A 24,827-nucleotide genomic window follows, 5' to 3' on the forward strand; every position below is an offset into this window, starting at 1 on the left:
AATGAAAATATAATAAAAGTACATTGACAATGAAACTTGAGCAGCTAAACAAATAATCAAATTATATGGAATTATTTTCATTGTTAAAAACATATAAGTAGACACATACTATCCAAAGTAATCTACAGATTTAATGAAATGCTTATCAAATTCCCCATAACATTTTTCATAGAACTAGAGTAAATAATCCTAAAATATATATGGAACAATAAAAGGCCTACAACTGCCAAAGCAATTCTGAGGAAAAAGAAGAAAGGAGGAGGCATACCCTTCCCAGACTTTAGACAATACTACAAAACTACAGTAGTTAAAATAGTGTGGTATTGGCACAAAAATATACATATGGATCAATGGAACAGAACTGTTTCTTTTTCAGTCGCTAAGTCCTAAATTGTGTCCAACTCTTTGCAACCCTGTGGACTGTAGGCCACTCAGCTTAACTGTCCATAGGACTTTCCTGGCAAGAATATTGGAGTGGGTTGCCATTTTCTTCTACAATGGAACAGAATAAAGAACCCAGAAATAAACCCACACACCTATAAACAATTCCTCTTTGACAAACAGTGTCCTACTGTATAGCACAGGGAACTATATTCAATATCCTGTGATAAGCCATAATGGAGAAAATATGAAACAGAATATGTGTGTGTATATATATGTGTGTGTGTATAACTGAGTCACTTTGCTGTAAAGTAGAAATTAACACAACACTGTATATCAACTGTACTTCAATAAACTTTTAAAAAAAGTAACATCAAAAAAAAAAATAGACATATACCTAAATATAAAAAGTAGTAGATCCTATGTTAAATTTATAGATATGTTTCAAATTTTAAATTTTTAAGAGAAAAGATAATTGAAAACATATCTTTACAATGAGTAATATATGCTCTTAAATGCTGATTTTTTAATGATAGAGAATAATACATACTGATTTAGCTCTTATCTAGATGCACTATAATAATTCATTGAAAAATCATTTTTTTGAGTTGAATCAAAAATATACCTGACAATTACGCTGTTTCTTATATCAAGTTATAGATCATTAGCTCAAAGTCACATGGATATCAGAAAGAAAAACAAAGAAGATTAATTGTTTTGCATTTGAGATCAAAATTTGCCTGAGGGAGATAGGTACTCAAGAGTTTAGTAGCACATCTCTAGATTGATTTCCCATAGATAAATTTATTCACTATAAAAGAGTGCATTAACTTTAGTAGCAAAGCTGTCTGGGATTTGGAATTTGTAATCATTTATAATATATACCACTTTTAGAATGCTTATCAAATGTGAAGGTAACACTTTTCTGATCCAACTTTAAGTAGTATGTTTTATTATTTTTTATAATTTATGTTGATGACTTTGCATTAAGCCAGTTAAATTCTTTACTATCTCTCTGCATTGCAGCCTCCATCTTTTGAGTTAGTGGTTTAGGATTTGAGTTGCAAACTGGTCAAGAGATTTTCTCCATGTGATACTAACTGTCCCCATGAGAATGACTTTAATGGCCTTGACCTCTTTGCTCTCTGTAAGCAAACTGATAGTTTCAGGTATTCTCTACAAACAATTTATGGAACAATATAAAATTTTCCTTACAAAAATAGCTATCAGCATGTTTTATTTTATAAATTGAAAGGATACAGGATTATAATTTGATATCTGCATATACTACTAAGTGATCACTACCACAAGCCTAGCTGCCATCAGTCACCATACAGTTGACCCCCTTCACCCATTATATGCACCCCTAACCCTCTTACTCTTTGGTAACCCCAAATCTTCTCTCTGTGTCTACGAGTTTGGTTCTGCTTTATTTCTTTTGTTCATTTGTTTTGTTTTAAATTTCACATATGAGTGAAATCATATGATATTTGTCCTTCTGCACCTGACATATTTCATGTAGTATAATATTAATACATTCAAGGTCTAACCATGTTGTTGCAGTTCACAGGATTGTATTTTTCTTACGGCTCAGCAACTTACACACACACACACACACACACACACACACACCCCACATCATCTTTACCTATTCACCCATCAGCACGCTGTTTCCATATCTTGTGGTAATGGACATAGCAGTGCATGGTAGTGGTTTAGTCGCTAAGCCATGTCTGACTCTTGCGAACCCGTGGAGTGTAGCCCATCAGGCCTCTCTGTCCATGGGATTCTCCAGGCAAGAATACTGGAATGGGCTGCCATTTCCTTCTCTAGGGGATCTTCATGACCCAGGGATTGAACCTGCATCTCTTGCACTGCAGGCAGATTCTTTACCAATGAACTTCCAGGGAAGCCCATGATGGGGTGCATATATCTTCCCAAATTAGTGTTTTTATGTTTTTTGGATAAAAACTCAGAAATGGGATAGTTCTACTCTTAATTGTTTGATGACTCTCCAGCATCTCTTAAAAGTACCTTTTCAAGACACTTGTATATACTGTCAGTCAACACAATAAGCATGGTAAATTTTATAATTACTATTTAAATAATGTTTTAAGCCATGATGTGCTGTGTGCTATGCTTAGTCACTTAGTCATGTCTGACTCTTTGTGACCCCATGGACTGAGGCCTGCCAGGCTCCTCTGCCCATGGGGAATCTACAGGCAGAATTGCAGGAGTAGGTTGCCATTTCCTTCTCCAGGGGCTCTTCCCAACCCAGGGATGGATCGCACACTTCCTGCATTGCAAGTGGATTCTTTACTGCTGAGCCACCAGGGAAGCCCAAAATAATACTTAAATATACCAATTTTAGTGGAATTAAGATTTTTTTTTCCTAGGCTTTCCTGGTGGCTCAGCAGTAAAGAATTTGCCTGCAACGCAGGAGATGGAGACACAGGTTCGATCCCTGGGTCGGGAAGATCCCCTGGAGGAGTGCATGGCAACTCACTCCAGTGTTCTTGCCTGGAGACTCCCATGTAAAGAGTAGCCTGGTGGGCTACAATTCACAGGGTTACAAAGAGTCAGACACAACTGAAGTGACTGAGTGTGCGCGCACATCTGCGCGCACACCCACACACGGTATTTGTCCTTCACCGGACATATTTCATGTAGTATAATATTAATACATTATATCATTAAAACACACACATGAGTTTTCTAGTGTAATATTAGCTTTCTCATTGCAAATAATCAGCACTAGGGGTTAAGAAGAAATGAACCTCATGGTAGGTAACACTCAACAAAACCTACGGTTTGAAAGTTTATTCCTAATATTCATCAATGTTAACTTATTGCAGTTTTCTTCTTCAATACATAGATGATGGATAACCACATAAGAAATCAATATGAGCAATGTCTCATTTTTACAATTGGCAGGTTGGTTCCAAATCGCTGATTAGTTCTGCTTGAAGGGACAGGTCATTATGAACTATTAGAGAGCTCAATTATTTGTAACAGACATTTTCATGGTGAGAATGAGTAAGAGCAATAGTCCGATACTTCATAAAACAGCTGTTGCAGTTTGGAAGTATATAGGGAAATAAAAATCTACAGATGTACCTTTTTGCATTTATATTTCACTTGGGGAACAGTCATCTCATTTTTTAAGAGTTGTAGCTTCATTCAGACGATTCATTTATTCAACAAGCATTTATTGAGTGTCCAGCATGAATCTGAGGGCTCAGAAATAAATAAAAGTTGTCTCCTCTTAACATGCTGCATTTCTGAATCAATTTATTTTTAGCCCACACCTCATTTTTATAAAAGGGGATTCCTATGCAATTATTTAAACCTATTTAAATTCTAAGGCAAATGAAACAATGTGACTAACAAAAGATAACAATATATTTTAATTACCCACATGCCTCACAACCACTAGAAAATTCTAACATAAGCTTGAGCCATCCTCTACCTCACCCCATCACAGACTCTCTTAATTAATCTTTCTTGCTATGGGGCTGGAAGTCCTGTATATTTTCCAGATGTTATAAACTAAAATGTTCAAAAGTTTCTAATAAAGTAAAATAACCTCCTAGGAACAGGAAACATAGATGAGAAGGACTGATTTTTCCCCCCTTTATTTTCTTTTTATTGTATCCATCTGAGAAGATAAGGGTAGAAGATTAGGGTAACCAAGTGTGGCAATCATTTCACAATATATGTTAATCGAACCTTTATGCTATATGCCTTAACCTTATATGGTGAAATGTTATTTATCAGTAAAACTGAGAAAAAATGATTGCTTTTCATTTAGCATTTACTATAAAACATACTTTCAAAAAGTTATATAAAATATGTAGAAATTTATCCCATTACAAAAAATCATCTTAACAATGAATGGGAATTCACCCAAATTTTTATTTCCTCTTTAATATAAATCACACAAGGAGTAGATGATATTTTATGTTGAATAATTTATGTTAGAACGTTATGTTTAATAAAATGTTTTTATATATTTTAATATATACATTTATTAATATATTTATGGTAGAATATTATGTTCAATATTAGAATTAATACAAAAATAACTAATATTTTGCCCAAATATTGTAAACTGAAAACCTTAATTTTTTTGCATCCTTCACCTAAATCAGTGGCCTTTTTATGAACTCTTCCCTTCTTCCTCTTCCCTTTTTCTTTAGAACTTATTTGAAGACCACAGTGTTTAGTATCTGTAAATCTTGTAAATGTATTTGGACAAGCAATAAATTTCTGGCTTGAAATAAAAACAGGTAAATCTGCGGTGTGGATGTGTGTTTTCCTCTGGATGTTCCTCTAAATTAGAGTCCAGATAATACTGATAATGGGAGAGTACAAGGTCTTATTTGAGAGTAAAAACCTTTTTGGACCTCTATAGTACTCTGATATGACTGAGGCCAAAGTAGTATCATTTGAGTTTACAGGAAAAATATGGAATCTAATATTTATTAAACACCTCCAGGTGGTGCTAGTGAAGAATCTGCCTGCCAAGGCAGGAGATGCAAGAGATGCAGGTTTGATCCCTGTGGTAGGAAGATACCTGGAATAGGAAGTTCAACCCACTCCAGTATTCTTGCCTGGAAAGTTCCATGGACAGAGGAGCCTCGTGGACTACAGTCCATGGGAGCACAAAGAGTCTGACATGAATAAGCAATTGAGCACACATATGTCAATCATATTATTAATCTTGCCCTAAGTCCCTTGAGCCCATATTCTTTATAAGTTATCCCCTATTGTGAGATGCGAACAAGAATTTTCACACCTAGAAAAGACATATATTTTCTTTGATCTTTGTCAGTTTAAGGCAAGGGCAACTGATCAGCTCGTTTCTCTTGGCAACCCACTGTTGAGTAGTAGCTAGTTCTACTGGAGGAAGCTGACTGGTGATGTCTGTGTTCCTGGTAGGAGTAGGTGACATGGGTGCATACTATTTTCTCTGACTTAGATACTGCAAACAATGCAGTGTATCTGCCTCTATGCTTAATTTTGTAACATAAATCCAATGAGTAGAATATACCTCCCAGATTTTGCAAACAATATAAGAACATCTATACAAACATACAATTTGGTATTACTTTGTCTCCATTTGTCTACTCTTAACCATATATTTAACAATTTACCACAGCTTTTCCTATGATGTGTTTTAAAAAATGGATATATAGAGCAATGAATAGGAAAAGGCAAATCTAAAATATTATCAAATAAGAAATGACAGATCTAAAATTAAAAATCAATATTTAATCAACTTAATGCATTATTGACAGGTAAGGCTGAATTTACTATTTCTGTATGCTTCCATCATGAATAAAAAGAGGCTTATAATTGAGTAAGATTCATGATTTATCATAGGCCACAAGAATCCATAGCTTGTTCCAGCTTTCATATTCCCATTAAGATAAGCATTTATGAAATACTAGACAGTTTCAGCACTGATGGTCAATAACATAATATAGATATAGATATGAGATGAGAACTTAGAAGTTCACATCCTAAAAATCCAAGTTTAAGTTGGAAACTATAAACAGCCAAAGAACTTAGGTCTTTAACATAAAACTGTTCCTTTCACTGCCTGTCATGTTGAAAGAACTGAAAATTAAATTCAAACCTCTCCCCATGATTTTCCAGGTTCTACAAAATCCAGTCCTGCTTATCCCTCTGATGTTAGCACCCACCACTCTCCTTATTTCTACTTTGCTCCTGAAGCTCTGAAGTTATCTCCAATCTCCTGAGTTACTGAAGCTTGTTCCAGCCTCAAGGCTTGTGCAATTATTTCCCAAGTCTAAATGGCTCTTCCCCAAATTTTTATAAGATTGGCATATCTTGTCATCTAGGTCTCAGCTCAAATCACACATTCTCAGAAAGATCTGACCTGATGTTCCTTTGTCTCTGATAGCTTTCAATCTCATTATTATGTTAACCTCAACCACTATTTTTAAATATCTTAGTCTTTCAATTATTTATGATTATTGTCTGCCTTCATCCATCAGAAAGTAAGCTCCAGGCAGGCATGACTTAATGTCAATATTGGTTATTCCTACATCACCAGAGGTAAGACCCAAGGGCTAGGAAAATACTTATTAATAAGAGTTGAGATAATAAATAAAAGAACAAAGAACTGAATATGAATACTTTCCCCATTCTATTTTAATGCCAGGTTGTTTTCTATTCTGGTAAGGTAACATATTAGACAACATTCCCAAGATAAAAGCAACACCGAGCTGCAACAGAGTTGATTCTTTAATAATTCCATGGTGAATTTTCTTATGTAGAATCTCAGCTCTGTATCATTGACAGCTCTTGTTGGAAGGCCCTTTTCAGACTGCCTTCCTTCTTGACTTGGTTTGTGCTAACTTCCAGAAGTTTTCTAATGCTATATCACAATAAACTCGATTAGTGAAGAAAAGTATACATAACTATTAGAATGAAGATTTTATACAGTAATTGCTGATAGGTTCTTTACTATAATAACAACAGCTAAGACTACTGTAATAAGTGCTCTTATGGCAGAAAGTGAAGAGGAACTAAAAAGCCTCTTGATGAAAGTGAAAGAGGAGAGTGAAAAAGTTGGCTTAAAACTTAACATTTAGAAAACTAAGATCATGGCATCTGCTCCCATCACCTCATGGGAAATAGATGGGGAGACAGTGGAAACAGTGTCAGACTTTATTTTTTGGGGCTCCAAAATCACTGCAGATGGTGATTGCAGCCATGAAATTAAAAGACGCTTACTCCTTGGAAGGAAAGTTATGACCAACCTAGATAGCATATTAAAAAGCAGAGACATTACTTTGCCAACAAAGGTTTGTCTGATCAAGGCTATGGTTTTTCCAGTGGTCATGTATGGATGTGAGAGTTGAACTATGAAGAAAGCTAAGCGCTGAAAAATTGATGCCTTTGAACTGTGGTGTTGGAGAAGACTCTTGAGAGTCCCTTGGACTGCAAGGAGATCCAACCAGTCCATCCTAAAGGAGATCAGTCCTGGGTCTTCATTGGAAGGACTGATGCTGAAGCTGAAACTCCAGTACTTTGGCCACCTCATACAAAGAGTTGACTCACTGGAAAAGACCCTGATGCTGGGAGGGATTGGGGGCAGGAGGAGAAGGGGATGACAGAGGATGAGATGGCTGGATGGCATCACTGACTCGATGGGCCTGAGTTTGAGTAAACTCTGGGAGTTAGTGATAGACAGGGAGGCCTGGCGTGCTGCGATTCATGGGGTCGCAAAGAGTCGGACACGACTGAGCAACTGAACTGAACTGATTAAGTGCTCAGAGCTCAGTTGCTCAGTCATGTCCAATTCTTTCTGCAACCCCATGGATTGTAGCCCGCTAGGCTCCTCTGTTCAAAAGATTTTTCAGGTGAGAAAACTGAGGTGGGTTGCCATTTCCTCTTCCAGGGGATCTTCATGATCCGGGGATCAAACCCTGCATTGCCAGGTAGAGATTTACCACTAGGCCACCTGGGAAGCCACCATAATAGAGATGACATTAATTCAGAAAGGGCATCTTTCTCTCAGTATATTTTCCTATCAGCCCTGTGAGTGTGCCCAAGTATGTATAATAGCTTTTTATCAACTTTACCTTGTGTTAATATGAAAGAAGTGACTAGAGTGCCTGCAAAACAATCCAAAACTAAGAGCTTCAAATATACTACAGTTTTAAATTTATGTATAATAGACCTAGATTTTCACTACTTTAGACCTCAAAGATATTCGGAAATGTAGAATTATCATAAAGCAATCTGATATTTATCAAGTACCTTTTAAACATTAGAAGTATTCACACTTGTATAAAAGACTCTCTTCTCTCTGAGAGTGTGTTAGGCAATATCAGGTTATATTTAAGAGAACAAAACCTCAAAATAACAGATATAAACACAGTAGAAACTTATTTCCCCCAAGTAAAATAAGTCTAGAAAGGGTTAGTATAGGGTTGTTCAGCGCGGCACAGCGTCAAGGACTTAGGGTTCTTCTGCGGTCCTTAGCATCTGGCTTCCATATCATATGCTGATAGCTAGTCCATTGCCAGCTCCCCAATACAACTGGGAGAGTGAAGAAAGGATCAAAGGATGATGAACTTCTTTTTTTTTCACTTCTCCTTTTTAAGGAGAACTTACACTCACAACTCATTACACAGACAATTCACACAGATGCACAGGATGTTTAGGACATAGGGTCATATTCATGTGCCTAGGTAATTTTAGATTTTAGTTTTAAGGAAGAAAGAAAAATAAGATATTTAGTGGGAAATAGAAGCTTCAGCTATAAAGATTAAAACATAAAGAAAGTGCCAGTTAAATATCTAATATCTCAATTATTATTTTCAGTCGTAAATCAGAGTGGATAAGAGATTAGAGTCTTGGAGTTAGATCACCTGGATTTAAAGTTTGGGTCCATCTTTATTTGCATTAATGAACTTGGATAACTATTTAAGCTTTCCAAGTCTCAGTTTCTTACCCATAAATAGAGAATAATATTAGCATGTATCTTTCAGCGTGCTATTCAGATAATACTATAATGATGGACAGAGAACTTCTCACCTCTAGCACTCAATAAGTACTAATGATGATGATGGCGATATTAATGAGTAACAGCAGAAGTAATGATATTAGTAGTAGCAGTATAATTATAGAAATATTTATGAGAGAATGTTCAAGAAGCTTCATAGAATAGGAAGTACTAGAGAAAGACCAGGTTGGTCACATTGAATTTACAAAGCTAGAAAGGAAAGGGAATTCCCACGTGAGCATAATAATACATGAAGATCAGTACAAGATTAATCTGCAGTGATCAAACCTTCCATCAGTTCATCACAAAACGATTTAAAGCACTTGTGAGACTGAAGTTTGTTGAACTCAGATATAAGCATTGTCTAATGATTTGATTATTAATACAATTATTCAATTGCAGAAGGTTATCTGCACTGCTACTTCAGTTCAGTTCCGTCACTCAGTCGTGTCTGACTCTTTGCGACCCCATGAATCGCAGCACGCCAGGCCTCCCTGTCTATCACCAACTCCCAGAGTTTACTCAAACTCAGGCCCATCGAGTCAGTGATGCCATCCAGCCATCTCATCCTCTGTCGTCCCCTTCTCCTCCTGCCCCCAATCCCTCCCAGCATCAGGGCTTTTTCCAATGAGTCAACTCTTCACATGAGGTGGCCAAAGTACTGGAGTTTCAGCTTCAGCATCAGTCCTTCCAATGAAGACCCAGGACTGTTCTCCTTCAGGATGGACTGGTTGGATCTCCTTGCAGTCCAAGGGACTCTCAAGAGTCTTTTCCAACACCACAGTTCAAAAGCATCAATTTTTCAGTGTTCAGCTTTCTTCACAGTCCAACTCTCACATCCATACATGACCAGTGGAAAAACCATAGCCTTGATCAGACAAACCTTTGTTGGCAAAGTAATGTCTCTGCTTTTTAATATGCTATCTAGGTTGGTCATAACTTTCCTTCCAAGGTTAAGCGTCTTTTAATTTCATGGCTGCAATCACCATCTGCAGTGATTTTGGAGCCCAAAAAAATAAAGTCTGACACTGTTTCCACTGTCTCCCCATCTATTTCCCATGAGGTGATGGGAGCAGATGCCATGATCTTAGTTTTCTAAATGTTGAGCTTTAAGCCAACTTTTTCACTCTCCTCTTTCACTTTCATCAAGAGGCTTTTTAGTTCCTCTTCACTTTCTGCCATAAGGGTGGTGTCATCTGCATATTTGAGGTTATTGATTTTTCTCCCGGCAATCTTAATTTCAGCTTGTGCTTCTTCCAGCCCAGCGTTTCTCATGATGTACTCTGCATATAAGTTAAATACGCAGGGTGACAATATACAGCCTTGACGTACTCCTTTTCCTATTTGGAACCAGTCTGTTGGTCCATGTCGAGTTCTAACTGTTGCTTCCTGATCTGCATACAGGTTTCTCAAGAGGCAGGTCAGGCTGTCTGGTATTCCCATCTCTTTCAGAATCTTCCACAGTTTATTGTGATCCACACAGTTGAAGGTTTTGGCATAGTCAATAAAGCAGAAATAGATGTTTTTCTGGAACTCTCTTGCTCTTTCGATGATCCAGCAGATGTTGGCAATTTGATATTTGGTTCCTCTGCCTTTTCTAAAACCAGCTTGAACATCTGGAAGTTCTTGGTTCACGTATTGCTGAAGCCTGGCTTGGACAGTTTTGAGCATTACTTTACTAGCATGTGAGATGAGTGCAACTGTGCGACAGAAATGGTATGGACCTAACAGAAGCAGAAGATATTAAGAAGAGGTGGCAAGAATACACAGAAGAACTGTACAGAAAAGATCTCCATGACCCAGATAATCACAGTGGTGTGATCACTCACCTAGAGCCAGACATCCTAGAATGGGAAGTCAAGTGGGTCTTAGAAAGCATCACTAGGAACAAAGCTAGTGGAGGTGATGGCATTCCAGTTGAGCTATTTCAAATCCTGAAAGATGATGCTGTGAAAGTGCTGCACTCAGTATGCCAGCAAATTTGGAAAACTCAGCAGTGGCCACAGGACTGGAAAAGGTCTGTTTTCATTTCAATCCCTAAGAAAGCCAATCCCAAAGAATGTTCAAACTACTGCACTGCGCTGCTACTTAGGAAAACATAAATTTTGAACTGTATTAGCAAGACTACAACTAAGTAAAATCCTTAGATATTACCTTGTACACTGTTGGTGGGAATGCAAACTAGTACAGCCACTATGGAGAACAGTGTGGAGATTCCACACTGGAAATAGAACTGCCATATGACCGAGCAATCTCACTCCTGGGCATACACACTGAGGAAACCAGATCTGAAAGAGACACGTGTACCCCAATGTTCATTGCAGCACTGTTTATAATTGCCAGGACATGGAAGCTACCTAGATGCCCAGTAGCAGATGAATGGACAAGGAAGCTATGGTACATATACACAATGGAATATTACTCAGCCATTAAAAAGAATTCATTTGAATCAGTTCTAATGAGATGGATGAAACTGGAGCCCATTATACAGAGTGAAGTAAGCCAGAAAGATAAACACCAATACAGTATACTAACACATATATATGGAATTTAAAAAGATGGTAACAATAACCCTATATGCAGGACAGAAAAAGAAACACAGATGTATAGAACAGACTTTTGGACCCTGTGGGAGAAGGCGAGGGTGGGATGATCTGAAAGAATAGCATTAAAACATGTATATTATCAAGTGTGAAACAGATCACCAGCCTAGGTTGGATGCATGAGACAAGTGCTTACGGCTGGTGCACTGGGAAGACCCAAAGGGATGGGATGGGGAGGTGGGAGGGGGGATCGGGATGGGGAACACAGGTAAATCCATGGCTGACTCATGTCAATGTATGGCAAAAGCCACTACAATACTGTAAAGTAATTAGCCTCCAACTAATAAAAATAAATGAAAATAAATAAATAAATTAAATTAAATTAACAAAAACAAAACAAAACAAACAAAAAAAAAGATATCACCTTTTATCACATTTTTACTTTGGATGCTATAACAGTAATTTCAATACTACCAAAGAATCTAACAATCCTCACTGCTGGTAAAACATTGAGTGAAAGTATGGTCATGATACCTATTTTGAATCCGGTATTTGAGAATGTATGTGTATATATGAATGTCCCCAATCTTTTCTCTATGGTGTGGGGATCTTTGGGGATACCTTCAATTGTAATGATTTATTTTAGCCTAAAACAGTAAAATGTGCACCTGGGTATGAATGCTTCATCTTCCCACCATTGGAAATCACTTGAAAAATTCTACCCCATTAGAAAGCCTAATTTAAAATCAATATGCATGCATTTTCTTTCATCTTTAAAATATGCAAAAATAAGCTGTTTCTCAGTGATGAAGAACTAAACAGTAGCTTGAAATGTCACTTATTTGAATTTCATAAGTCAGTCTTTCCCTATACCTTTTTCCTCCCTGTGCTGTCACTCAGAGAATTTCAGGGAAACAGTTGGGAAGTAAGCAAAGTCCTCTACAAGGTCTGAGTCTTAATCACACAGTTTACTGAATCGATGTGACATGATTACCATCAATTAATGTTATTTTTATCCCTTACTTTGTGCCAGGCACTCTTCTAATACGTTCACAGTTTCCCTCTCATCTAATCCTCATCAGAACCAGAAGAGGTAAACTCTATGACTGTACCAATTTCAGAGCCCGGATAACTGAGGCACAGAGAGAAGAAGGACTTTGGCCAATGCCATGCAGGTGATACATGGTGGAGATGGGATTACAACCTACCCAGCCTGCCTCTATGTAGCACACACCTAAACCCTGCATTACTCTGCCTCTCCTGCACATAGATCCACATTCATGCCCCTACAAAGAGAGAAATTTTTTCTTCCTTAGTTGAGAACTGTTTTATAACACTTTATTTCCACAAAGCTAATTGCTTTTTATATGTCATCTGTGGTTCCATTTCTCAGTTTCACAAATTATGGGCTGAAAGTATTATACATATAGGCTATACACAACATGTTGGTAAGCCCATTCACACAACAGACTTCAGTTATATCCAGAGAAATGACACAGTAACATATTTGATTTTCTCACAAAAAAAATCTACTTCAGTGTCTTCACACCTGCGTGAGACAGAGTGAACTGTTTTCAAGGTAGAAGAGGAAAAATACTGGCTGCGGGTGTGTGTGTGTGTGTGTGTGTGTGTGTGTGAAACTAGCTGGATTACAAGATAAATGCTGCATCTGATAAAAAGCTACGAGAGCAACACAAGTACCTAGCAGAGGGCATGCAGAGCTTCTTAAAAATCCCTTGTTGTTTTAACAAACACACATCATCATAGCCCATTTTGACAGCCAAATAGTGCCACCACCACCAAGTCAAGATTAAAAAAAAAAAAGCCCAATTGAATGTAAATGGGAAAACCCATTTAAAATATCATTCTAGAGGTAGAATAAACATATACCAATCTAATCAAGATGGTAAATAGATTTTCAGTCTCTCAAAATCTTTATGGAAAGAGGACTTGAATGTAAACGAAAGGAACAGGGAGACATTTTTCATCACAGGAAAAAAGAATTACATGTGCACATACACACACATACACAGACATTAGATAAAGAGCACACTGACTTTATCATCTAATTCCCAATTCAAATTCACTCCTCAGTTTATCCAAGTGGACTGCTTGAAATTTATTATAAAGGAAGGATGATGGGTATCTCCAAAGAATGGAGTATTTTACAGTAATAGAGTAGTGTTGTATACATTTAATTAATGCCAAATATCCCTGAAAATAAAGAGAAGGTGGAACTTTCTCAAGGAGCAATCAACCTGGGAAAGGCTTTACAATTTGCCTTCATGCACATCTTGTCCAAATAGGCACCCAAGGTAGCTGTGGAAACACAGCCCACTATATCACTACCCACTTGACTCTCAGTGGCTTCCTGTTGCTTTTAGAATGGAAACGATGCTTATGAGACTCTGTATATTCCTTCTCCTGCCAACCATGAGGTTCCAATTCATAACTCCTCCACCTCACACTCCAAAGCCCGTCAATCTTTTTTCAGTTGCTAAAAAAACATGTGCTTCCTTCTAGTTAAGGCCATTCACCAAGTCTCACTGCAGCTGTTACCTCAGTACCTAGTTGAATATATGATGACCGAGTGCATGCTATCTCCTTTTTCTGCTACATTCTCTCCCCTCCCATTCTTTTTTAAATTGGAAGATAATTGCCTTACAAGGCTGTGGTGGACTCAGCTGTACATCAGTGTGAATCAGTCATAATTATATATATTTGCACCTCCATCCCCACCCTTTTCCTCCCTTCTAGGTCGTCACAGAGCACCAGGCTAGGGTTCCTGTGTTATACATCAGCTTCCCGCTAGTTATCTACTTTACACATGATCATGGATATATGTCACTGCTATTTTCTCAACCTGTCCTACCCTCTCCTTCCCCTGCTGTGTCTACCAGACCATTCTCTATGTCTGCATCTTCATTTCTTCTCTGTAATTAGGTTCATCAGTACTATTTTTCTATATTCAATATAGATGCATTAATATATGATATTTGTTTTTCTCTTTCTGACTTACTTTATATAACAGGCTCTGGGTTCATCCACCTCACTACAACTGACTCAAATTTATTCCTTTTTATGGCTGAGTAATATTCCATTGTATATATATACCACCACTTCTTTATCCATTCATCTGCTGATGGACATCTAGGTTTCTTCCGGGTCCTAGCTATTGTAAATAGTGCTGCAATTACTCACCTCCTAGAGTAATGGGAATAAAAACAAAAATAAACAAATGAGACCTAATTAAACTTAAAAGCTTTTGCACAGCAAAGGAAAAAATTAAAAAAAGGTTAAAAACAACCCTTAGAATGAGAGAAAATGATTGCAAATGAAGCAACCGACAAAGGATTAATCACCAAAATATATAAGGAGCTCATACAACTCCATATCAGAAAAATGACCCAATTTTTTAAAATGGGCAAAATACCTAAATAGATATTTCTCCAAAGAAGTCATACAGATGGCCAACAACCACATTAAAGTTGCTCAACCTAGCTCATTATTAGAGAAACACAAATCAAAACTACAGTGAGTTATCACCTCACACCAATGAGAAGGGCCATCAACAAAAAAAAACTATAAACAATTAATGCTGGAGAGGGTGTGGAGAAAAGGCAACTCTACTACACTGTTGGTGGGAATGTAAATTGGTACAGTCACTATGGAGAATAGTACGGATATTCCTTAACAAACCAGGAATAAAACTACCATATGGCCCAGCAATCCCACTACTGGACATAAACCCTGAGAAAACCACAATTCTAAGAGACACATGCACCCCAGTGTTCACTGCAGAACTATTTACAATAGCCAGGGCATGGAAGCAACCTAAATGTCCCCTTGCATTTTTAACTTAGGGAAGCCTTCTCTTAGTCTACCACCCAATGGTACCACATCCCTTTCTTCATGGCACTGATGAGAAGCTGTAATTCCACATTTATTTCTGTAATAGTTTGGTTAGTACTAACTTACTTTACTAAACTCTTACCTTCATGAGAAGAGCAGCCAAGCCTTTTTTTCCTCATCATGGTTTCCCCAGAGACTGATACAGCAGCTCTCAACATTTAGCAATTCATAAATGTTTGTTGAATATATGAGTGAGTAAATTAATGAATAACTGAACAGCAAAAGAAAAATTATAGGAAGAGTAAAGTCCTCCAACATTTTCATAAAGTAACCCAGGTATCACATTCACAGTCAAATAAAGGAAGTAGATAGGACTCTATTGGTACCATTTATCATTACCACTGCTAATGGTAAAATACTTGGAAGTACAGCACTTAAAATCTGCTGTGAAATCTAAATAGTTTTGGACTATTTCTCTACTAATAGTTTCAAGTAAATTATATGCTTGCTACCTGTCTTTTCTGCAGAGCATGAGGGATCTTAGTTTGCAGACCAGGCATTGAATCTGTGCCTCCTGCAGGAGAAGCACAGAGTTTGTTTTTTTTAACTACTGGACCATCAGGGAGGTCCCACATGTCTTAATGGTTGTATTTCTGATACTTTAACTTTGGGCTAAGGAAAAAATCTCATCCGTTTCCAGGAGGAGCAGGTATAGCTTCTGGGTCAAAGGAATTGGTTAAAAATTATTGGGACTCTGCAAAAATACAAGAAAAACAATTTTTCCATTTTATTTTATTCTGAAAATATATAGATGAATATTTGAAATGATGATTTCCAAGCATTACTTTAAAAATAGTGTCCTCAGGAAAATGTGTCAGTAGTAGTCTGCCAGTCTCCTCTGTCCATGGGATTCTCCAAGCATGAATACTGGAGTGGATTGCCATGCCCTTCTTCAGGCAACTCAGGTATTGAACCCAGGTCTCCCACAGTCCAGGCAGATTCTTTACCATCTGAGCCACCAGGGAAGCTAATAGCTTGCGATAGTAGTAGCTAAATTAATGTCTTCATAAATTAAAGAAGCCAATGAGTCAGAGACTTTAGAACTGTAAATGAACTTCAAAAAAACCTCAAGATACAAGCTCAAATAAATTGTATAAGAACATCTTTGTTTTCCTCTTTATTTTGCATACTTCTGTAGTATTTATCTTTCTGAGAGAAACACAGATATTTGAAAAGGGCAGCCTTTATGTTATTGTCTCTTAGGCAGCCAAATTCCAGTTACCTTGTGATAGCAATATGGATGTTACAAAAAAGGATGAAAAACCCCATAACTTGCATTTGCCATATGTTGTCAAATGAATCATTTTTATTTATTTCTCAGGGCTTCTATGTCAACCATTAATTAAAATTAGTGTAAGCTTGTTATAAGGGTTTGTACCCTACAGCAAAATCTCATCTGAAGTGGGATTCTGACCTTTACAGAGTTCTCACTCAACTCAAACAAAAACATGTTGATACCTCAAGTTTCAAGAATACATGTTTGCTGAAATTCTTAAATATGTCAGTGATATCCATTTTAATGTTGTAGGACATATTCCCTATGTTTTAAAAGATTGTGAGGTTCATAACCATTTAAGGGAAATTAGAAAATGATTTAAGATTTTGTAGTTTACAAAAAGAAAAAGTATCAGGAACATACAATTGATTTCCTCTGTTTGCCATTTCTTCTTTATTCAGTTCAAAATTATATCCCACCCCCTTTCCAGTCTTTTGAAAAGTCCATTCAACTTTCAACTCATAACTGTTTTTGTCTAATTTTTTTCTGAAAATACACTGCCTTGAGAGTTTTTCCAGAGATAAGAGAACACATTTTTAAAAGAAAAAATCCTGAAGTTTATAGTCTTTTAACTGATGAAATTTTTCTATTTTATTTATTTACTTATTTTTGGAAGTGCTGATATTTGTTTGGCTATTCAAAGATGGGAAGAAATACAGAGTTTAGCTCCTAATTTAATTAAAAAAATGGAAAGTAGGTCAAAAGTCATTGCACTGCAGCTGGTTCAAATAACTTCTGATGGGTAACACAGGGATGATCATTAATCTGGCCCGATTTTTGCACTTGCAGCTTTAGTATTTTGCCTACAATACACGTTCAGCAATAAGGTCAGTCTCTGATAAACAGTAATTTTTGTGTTGTCTCGCAGAGTCAGGAAATGGATTATCCTTGTTGTACAAGCATTGAGTTTAATTAAACAATCAATTATTCATTAAGGCCCTATTTAGGTTCAGCACTGTGCTGGGTGCTTTGGGGGAAAAAAGAAGTACAAGGTAGTGCCTGTGCTTAAGTATGAAATATTGACTAAGGCACTCATGTTAACTAAGGGGAGAAAAAATGAGATGTGAAGTTTTGACAAAAATTAAGGACTAGAGTAATTATCAAAGGCTCCAAGGAGGAGTTGGGATATGATGTGGATAGTGAGGAGTGCATGGGAAATTATTTTACTGGGAACATGTTTCAAGGAAGGAAAATGAAAGTTATTGGAAAACTAGGTTCCACAATCATGCAATGAGAATACTACAAACATATGCTTACTGTTAAATGGTATGGGGAAAACATCAGCTTAGATAACTTAATAGTCTATTACATCTTTACATACACAATGAAATTCATTAAAGTATTTTAAAACTCTTTGTATCTGATAGAAGGATTATTTTCTTCTCTATAATTTTAATAACAGATATTTTAAAGATAAGCTAAAATCTGTTGTTACCAAATCTTTCAAAGTGTATGTACATATATATATATATATGTTTGAAAACATACACTGGTTTTTCCTGGACATGCTTTATCTCTATTCATAACTTTACTTAACACAAATAAAACATTAATGCTTCAGCCAATAATAGTTACTTATAATGTTGCCATTTTGGAATGATACTAAAACAAAGAGAAGCTAGGTCACACCCATTTAAAGCTCTTCTTCTTAGCATTACACATAATCTACTTTTGCCATTATAGCACTCATTTGTTTTTGCTTACTTAAAAGGTAAATATTTAATTGTTTCTAGGCTTGAATTTTTTTAAACTTGTGATTTTGAAGTAATTTTCTACTGATAGCAATGTTGTAGAGAGAGTACAGAGAGTTTCCACATGCTCTTCAGCCATGGTATCACTATCAACATTGAGAAATTAAGATGGTACAATTTTATGAACTATAAACATTATTTGGATTTCCCCACATTTTCCACTAATGCCTTCTTTTCTTGTTCCAGGATCCAATCCAGGTTATCATGTTCATTTACTCATTATATTCCCTTTGTTGTTGTTCAGTTGCTAAGTCATGTCAGACTCTTTGCAATGCTATAGACTGCAGCAGGCTTCCTTCACTATCTCCGAGAGTTTGCTCAAATTGTTATCCATTGATTCGGTGATGCTATCTAACCATCCCATTCTCTGATGCCCTCTGCTCATTTTGCCTTCAATCTTTCCCAGCATCAGGGTCTTTTCCAAAGAGTTGGTTCTTCACATCAGGTGGCCAAACTATTAGAGCTTCAGCATCAGTCTGAGTCACCAGGTAAGCCCCTTATATTGCCTTGGTCTCTCTCCTCTAGCCTGAAATTTTTTTCATCTTTCCTTGTGTTTTCATAAATTTGACACTAATTTATAAGAATACTAATTAGACATTTTGTAGAATAGCCTTTAATCTGGATCTGTCTAATACTTTCTCATGGTTAAACAGAGGTTGTGTAATTTTGGAAACAGTACATAAGGTGCTCTTCTAATGACATTATAACAGAGGGCACACAGTATCAAGTGAAGTTGCTCAGTCCTGTCCAACTCTTCGCAACCCCATGGACTGTAGCCTACCAGGCTTCTTTATGACTAGTAATGTTAAGCTTAATCCTTTGGTTAAGATAGTTTCTTCCAGAGTTTTCAATAAAAAGTTACTATTTGTCTTTTTCTATATTCTCCTTTTTAGAAGTGATACCTTAACTCCATCTCATACTTAAGGGGAGGGAAATTAGGTAACATTTCCCAAAGAGAGAATTTCAATAAATCTGTGGACATATGTTAACACTATCACAGTGCTAATAAATTCTTTGAGTATAACACACTTTAAGACCATATAACTATGCTGATTGTCCTTGAAATTTTTCCCACTAATTTTAGCTTTCACCAGTGGACCTTGCCTGCAGCAATGATTACCATCATGGTTTAAAGGTAGCTTTCCATTTCCCTCATTCTGTCTATATTCACTAACTAGAATAATTCTATAAGGAAGAGTTAACACATTTATTTATTTATTTATTTATTCAGTCAATCATGTAATTATAACAATACAGATTTGTGAATATTCATTTTATTCTTTGGGTTATATTCCAGTACTATAATTATTTAATGGGTTGCTTTTATCACTCCAGCTTTGGCTATGAGAGAGTTTTCAAGTTGCTCCTGTGCCCATTTGACATGCTTCCATGCTCTTTTGTCTCTTTTCCTTCTCCCTCATTTTTAACACCTCCTCCATCTATGGCATCACAAGATGCATGAAGTTTATGTCATATTTTCCCTGCTCAAGTGCTGAAATCAACAATCTCTGCAAGGAACCCTGATTTCTTTTATTGGAGGACAATTTCTAGAGACCAAGATCTGATCCCCAGGTGTGTTCACTGCTACTGTGATGTTACTGCTGTGTAAATAAATGAAACCAGCCAAATGAGAATAAGTACCCTGGTGGCTCAGACAGCATCTGCCTGCGATGTAGGAGACCTGGGGTTCAATCCCCGAGTCAGGAAGATCCCCTGGAGAAGGGAATGGCAACCCACTCCAGTATTTTTGCCTGGAGAATCCCATGGACAGAGGAGCCTGGTGGGCCACAGTCTGTGGGCTTACAGATGAGTCAGACACAACTTAGCGACTAAACAACAGTTAGGAATTATAAAGATTTTAACTTTGACAAGCCTTTGTTAACTTTGACAAGCCTTTGACAAGGCTATAGCATGGCTTTTTTAAAAGCTTTATCTCTGAAAATAGTTATTAGCACTTGGAGGTGTTTAATAACCTTAAAAAGGATTTGTGACTTCTGAAAACTGAAAATATAGGCATATCTTAGAAATAGTCCAGGTTCAATTCTAGATGACCCCAATAAAGCAAATACCTTAATAAACTGAGTCACACAATTTTTTTGGTTTCCCAAAACATATGAAAGTTATGTTTACACTATTGTATAACATAGACTATAATGTAGCCTATTACTGTGTAGCCTATTGCTGTGTTTCAACCAATGCTGTGTGCAAGAGCATTATGTCAAAACTGTGCATACGTTAAATAAAATGCTTTATTGCTAAAAAAAGGTTAACCATCATTTGCACCTTCAGTGAGTCATTACCTTTTTGCTGGTGGAGGATCTTTCCTCCATGTTGAAGGCTGCTGAGTAATGAGTGTGGCGGTTGCTAAAGGTTGAGGTGTCTGTGGCAATTTCTTGAAATAAGACAACATGAAGTATGCCACATCAACTGAATCTTCCTTTCTCTTGAACATTTAGAGGCCATTATAGGGGTATTAATTGGTCTATTTCAATATAATTGTATCTCCATGAATAGGGAGGTCCAAGCAGAGGAGACAATGAGGGGGAACAGCTCATTCATGAAGGCGTCAGAACACATATAACACTTATAGATTAAGTTCCCCATCTTGTACGGGTATGTCTCATGGTGCCCCAAACAATTTCAGTAGTAACCTCAAAAACCACATATCATCATGAAAAAAAAAAAGTGAAAGTTAGTTGCACAGTCGTGTCTGACTCTTTGCGATCCCATGGACTTTAGCCTGCCCGGTCCCTCTGTCCATGGAATTCTCGAGGGTAGAGTACTGGAGTGGGTTGCCATTTTTTTCTCCAGGGGATCTTCCTGACCCAGGGATTGAGGGATCGAACGTGTGTGTCCTGCAATGCAGGCAGATTCTTTCCCAACTGAGTCACTAGGGAAGCCATATTATCATAACAAACTCAGTAATAATGAAAATTTTTAAATTTTGTGAGAATTACCAAAACGTGACACAGAGACATGAAGTGAGCAAGTACTGTTGGGAAAATGGCGCCAATCGACTTGCTGGATGAAGGGTTGCCACAGAGTGTCAGTTTGTAAAAAGCACAAGTTATCTGGGAGCACAATGAAGCAAAGAACAGTAAAACAAAGCTATGTTTCTTCTGTAAGTCAACATGCATTTAATACATCAAACTCAGGAATATCATGGCTTAGCTAAGCCTACCTTACACGTGCTCAGAACATGTACAGTAGCCTAAAGTTGGACACTATCCTCTCACACAAAGACTATATTATAATAAAGTACAGAATATCTACTGTAATTTATTGAAGACTGAACTGAAAGTAGAAAATAGAATGGCTATCTGGGCCCAGAAAGTTTGTAAGTGTATTTGTTGCTTATACCCTTGTGATCACATGGCTGACTGGGAGCAGTGACTTGCCACTCAGGATCATGAGAGAGTACCATACTATATATTGTGAGCCTGGGAAAAGATTCAAGTTCAAAATCTGAAGTAGGGTTTCTACTTATTGCATATCACTATAACATTCCCTTTATGAATTACAACCTTGTTGTGGAGATGAGGTTTGCATAACTCAATGAAACTATGAGCCATGCTATGCAGGGTCACCTGAGACGGGTCATAGTGAAGAGTTCTGACAAGACATGGTCCACTGGAAGAGGGAATGCAAACTGCTCCAGTATTCTTGCTGTAAGAATCCCATGATCAGTATGAAAGGCAAAAAGGTACGACACCCAAAAATGAGACCCCCAAGGTCAGAAGGTGTCCAGTTTACTACTGGGGAAGAGCAAAGGGCAATTATTATTAGCTCCAGAAACAATGAAGTAGCTGGGCCAAAGCGAAAATGATATTCAGTTGTGGATGTGTCTGTAAAGTTCTTACAGTTCAATGCTGTAAAGAACAATATTGCATAGGAACCTAGAATGTTAGGTCCATGAATCAAGGTAAACTGGATGTGATCAACCAGGAGATGGCAAGAGTGAACATCAACATCTTAAGAATCAGTGAACAAAAATGGACGGGAATGGGCAAAATTAATTCACATGACCATTATATCTACTACTGTGGGCAAGAATCCCTTAGAAGGAATAGAATAGCCCTAACAGTCAACAAGAGTCCAAAATGCAGTACTTGGGTGCAATCTCAAAAATGATGGAATGATTTCATTTCTTTTCCAAGCCAGACCATTCAACCTAACAGTAATCCAACTCCACTGTATAATTGTGCTTATTTCACATGCTAGTAACGTTATGCTCAACATTCTTCAAGCTAGGCTTCAGCTGTATGTGAACTGAGAACTTCCTGATGTACAAGCTGGATTTAGAAAAGGCAGAGGAACCAGAAAACAAATTGCCAACATTCATTGGATCATAGAGAAAGAAAGGGGATTCCAGCAAAACATCTACTTTTGCTTCACTGACTATGCTAAAACCCTTGACTGCGTAGATCACAACAAACTGTGGAAAATTCTTAAAGAGATGGGAGTTCCAGACCACCTTACCTGAGAAACCTGTATGCAGGTCAAGAAGCAAGAGTTAGAACTGGACATAGAACAACAGACTGGTTCCAAATAGGGAAAGGAGTACGTCAAGGCTGTATATTGTCAACCTGCTTATTTAACTTCAATGCAGAGTACATCATAAGAAATGCCTGGCTGAATGAATTACAAACTGGAATCAAGACTGCTGGTGAAAATATCAATAACCTCAGATAGGCAGATGATACCACCCTAATGGCAGAAAGTGAAGTGGAACTAAAGAGCCTCTTTAGTTCCTAATGAGGATAAAAGAGGAGAGTGAAAAAGGTGGCTGTATATTATCTATAGGGAAACAGATCACCAGCCCAGGTGGGATGCATGAGACAAGTGCTCGGGCCTGGTGCACTGGGAAGACCCAGAGGAATCGGGTGGAGAGGGAGGTGGGAGGGGGGATCGGGATGGGGAACACATGTAACTCCATGGCTGATTCATGTCAATGTGTGACAGAACCCACTGCAATGTTGTGGAGTATTTAGCCTCCAACTAATAAAAATAAATGGAAAAAAAAAAAAAAACCCTCAACATTCAAAAAACTAAGATCACAGCATCCAATCCCATCACTTCATGGCAAATAGAAGGGGTAAAAGTGGAAGCAGTGACAGATTTTATTTTCTTGGGCTCGGAAACCACTGCAGACTGTGACTACAGCCATAAAATTAAAAGACGCTTGCTCCTTGGAAGGAAGGCTATGATAAATTTAGACAGCATATTAAAATGCAGAGACATCACTTTGCCAACAAATATTTGTATAGTCAAAGCTATGGTTTTTCCAGTAGTCATGGATGGATGTGAGAGTTCTACCATAAAGAAAGCTGAGTGCTGAAGAATTGAGGCTTTCAAATTGTGGTACTGGAGAAGACTCTGGGGAGTCTCCTGGACTGCAAGGAGATCAAACAAGTCAATCCTCAAGGAAATCAACCCTAAATATACATTGGGAGGACTGATGTTGAAGCTGAAGCTCCAATACTTTGTCCACCTGCTGTAAAGAGCTGACTCATTGGAAAAGACCTTGATGCTGGGAAATATCGAAGGCAAAAGGAGAAAGGGGAGGCAGAGGATTAGATGGTTGGATAGCATCACCAATTCAATGGACATGAATCTGAGCAAACTCCAGGAGATAGTGAAGGACAGAGGAGCCTAGCATGCTGCAGTTCATGGGACTGCAAAGAGTCAGACACCAGACACCACTTAGAGACTGAATAACAATATCACATCACCTATAAAGTTGAAATATCATAAGGTGAAACACTGTAAGTCAGGGACTATTTGTAATTACAAATCTCATGTGTTTCAATGACAGGTAGACCTTTATCATGCTAATACTTGAAGACAGATATTATTTTTGATTGTCTAAATAACAAAGTCAATTGAGAAAAATTGAAATCCCTACTTAAAAATGGTTTCAAATCCATGTTTCAGCTCTTTCTAACTGTGCTGCCTTAACTGGATTATCTAACCTCTATGAACCTTCATTTAACTTTTCAAAATATATATATATATAAGGATCCTCATATCTAACTTACAGGTATGTAGGGAGTGTAAAATCAGCATAATCAGTGTTATTTTAATGTTATTTGGCTTCTCTGACACTCAGATGGTAAAAAATCTGTCTGCAATATGGGAGACCTGGGTTCGATCCCTTTGTCGGGAAGATCTCCCGGAGAAGGGAATGATCACTCGGTTCACTATTCTTGCCTGGAGAATTCCATGGACAGAGGAGCTTGGCAGTCTATAATCCATGGGTTCACAATGAGTCAGACACAGTTGAGTGACTTGCACTTAATGTTATTAGGGGATTTGATTCTGGTCTTCATTTTAAAAATCCTGTGGCAGCCACAAACATCAGGAACAGTAACTGATTAATAAAAGATACTGTAAATGTTACAAGACTGCCATGTAAGTTAATG

Source organism: Dama dama, chromosome 24 (assembly GCF_033118175.1).
Source record: "Dama dama isolate Ldn47 chromosome 24, ASM3311817v1, whole genome shotgun sequence".
Taxonomy (NCBI): Eukaryota; Metazoa; Chordata; class Mammalia; order Artiodactyla; family Cervidae; genus Dama; species Dama dama.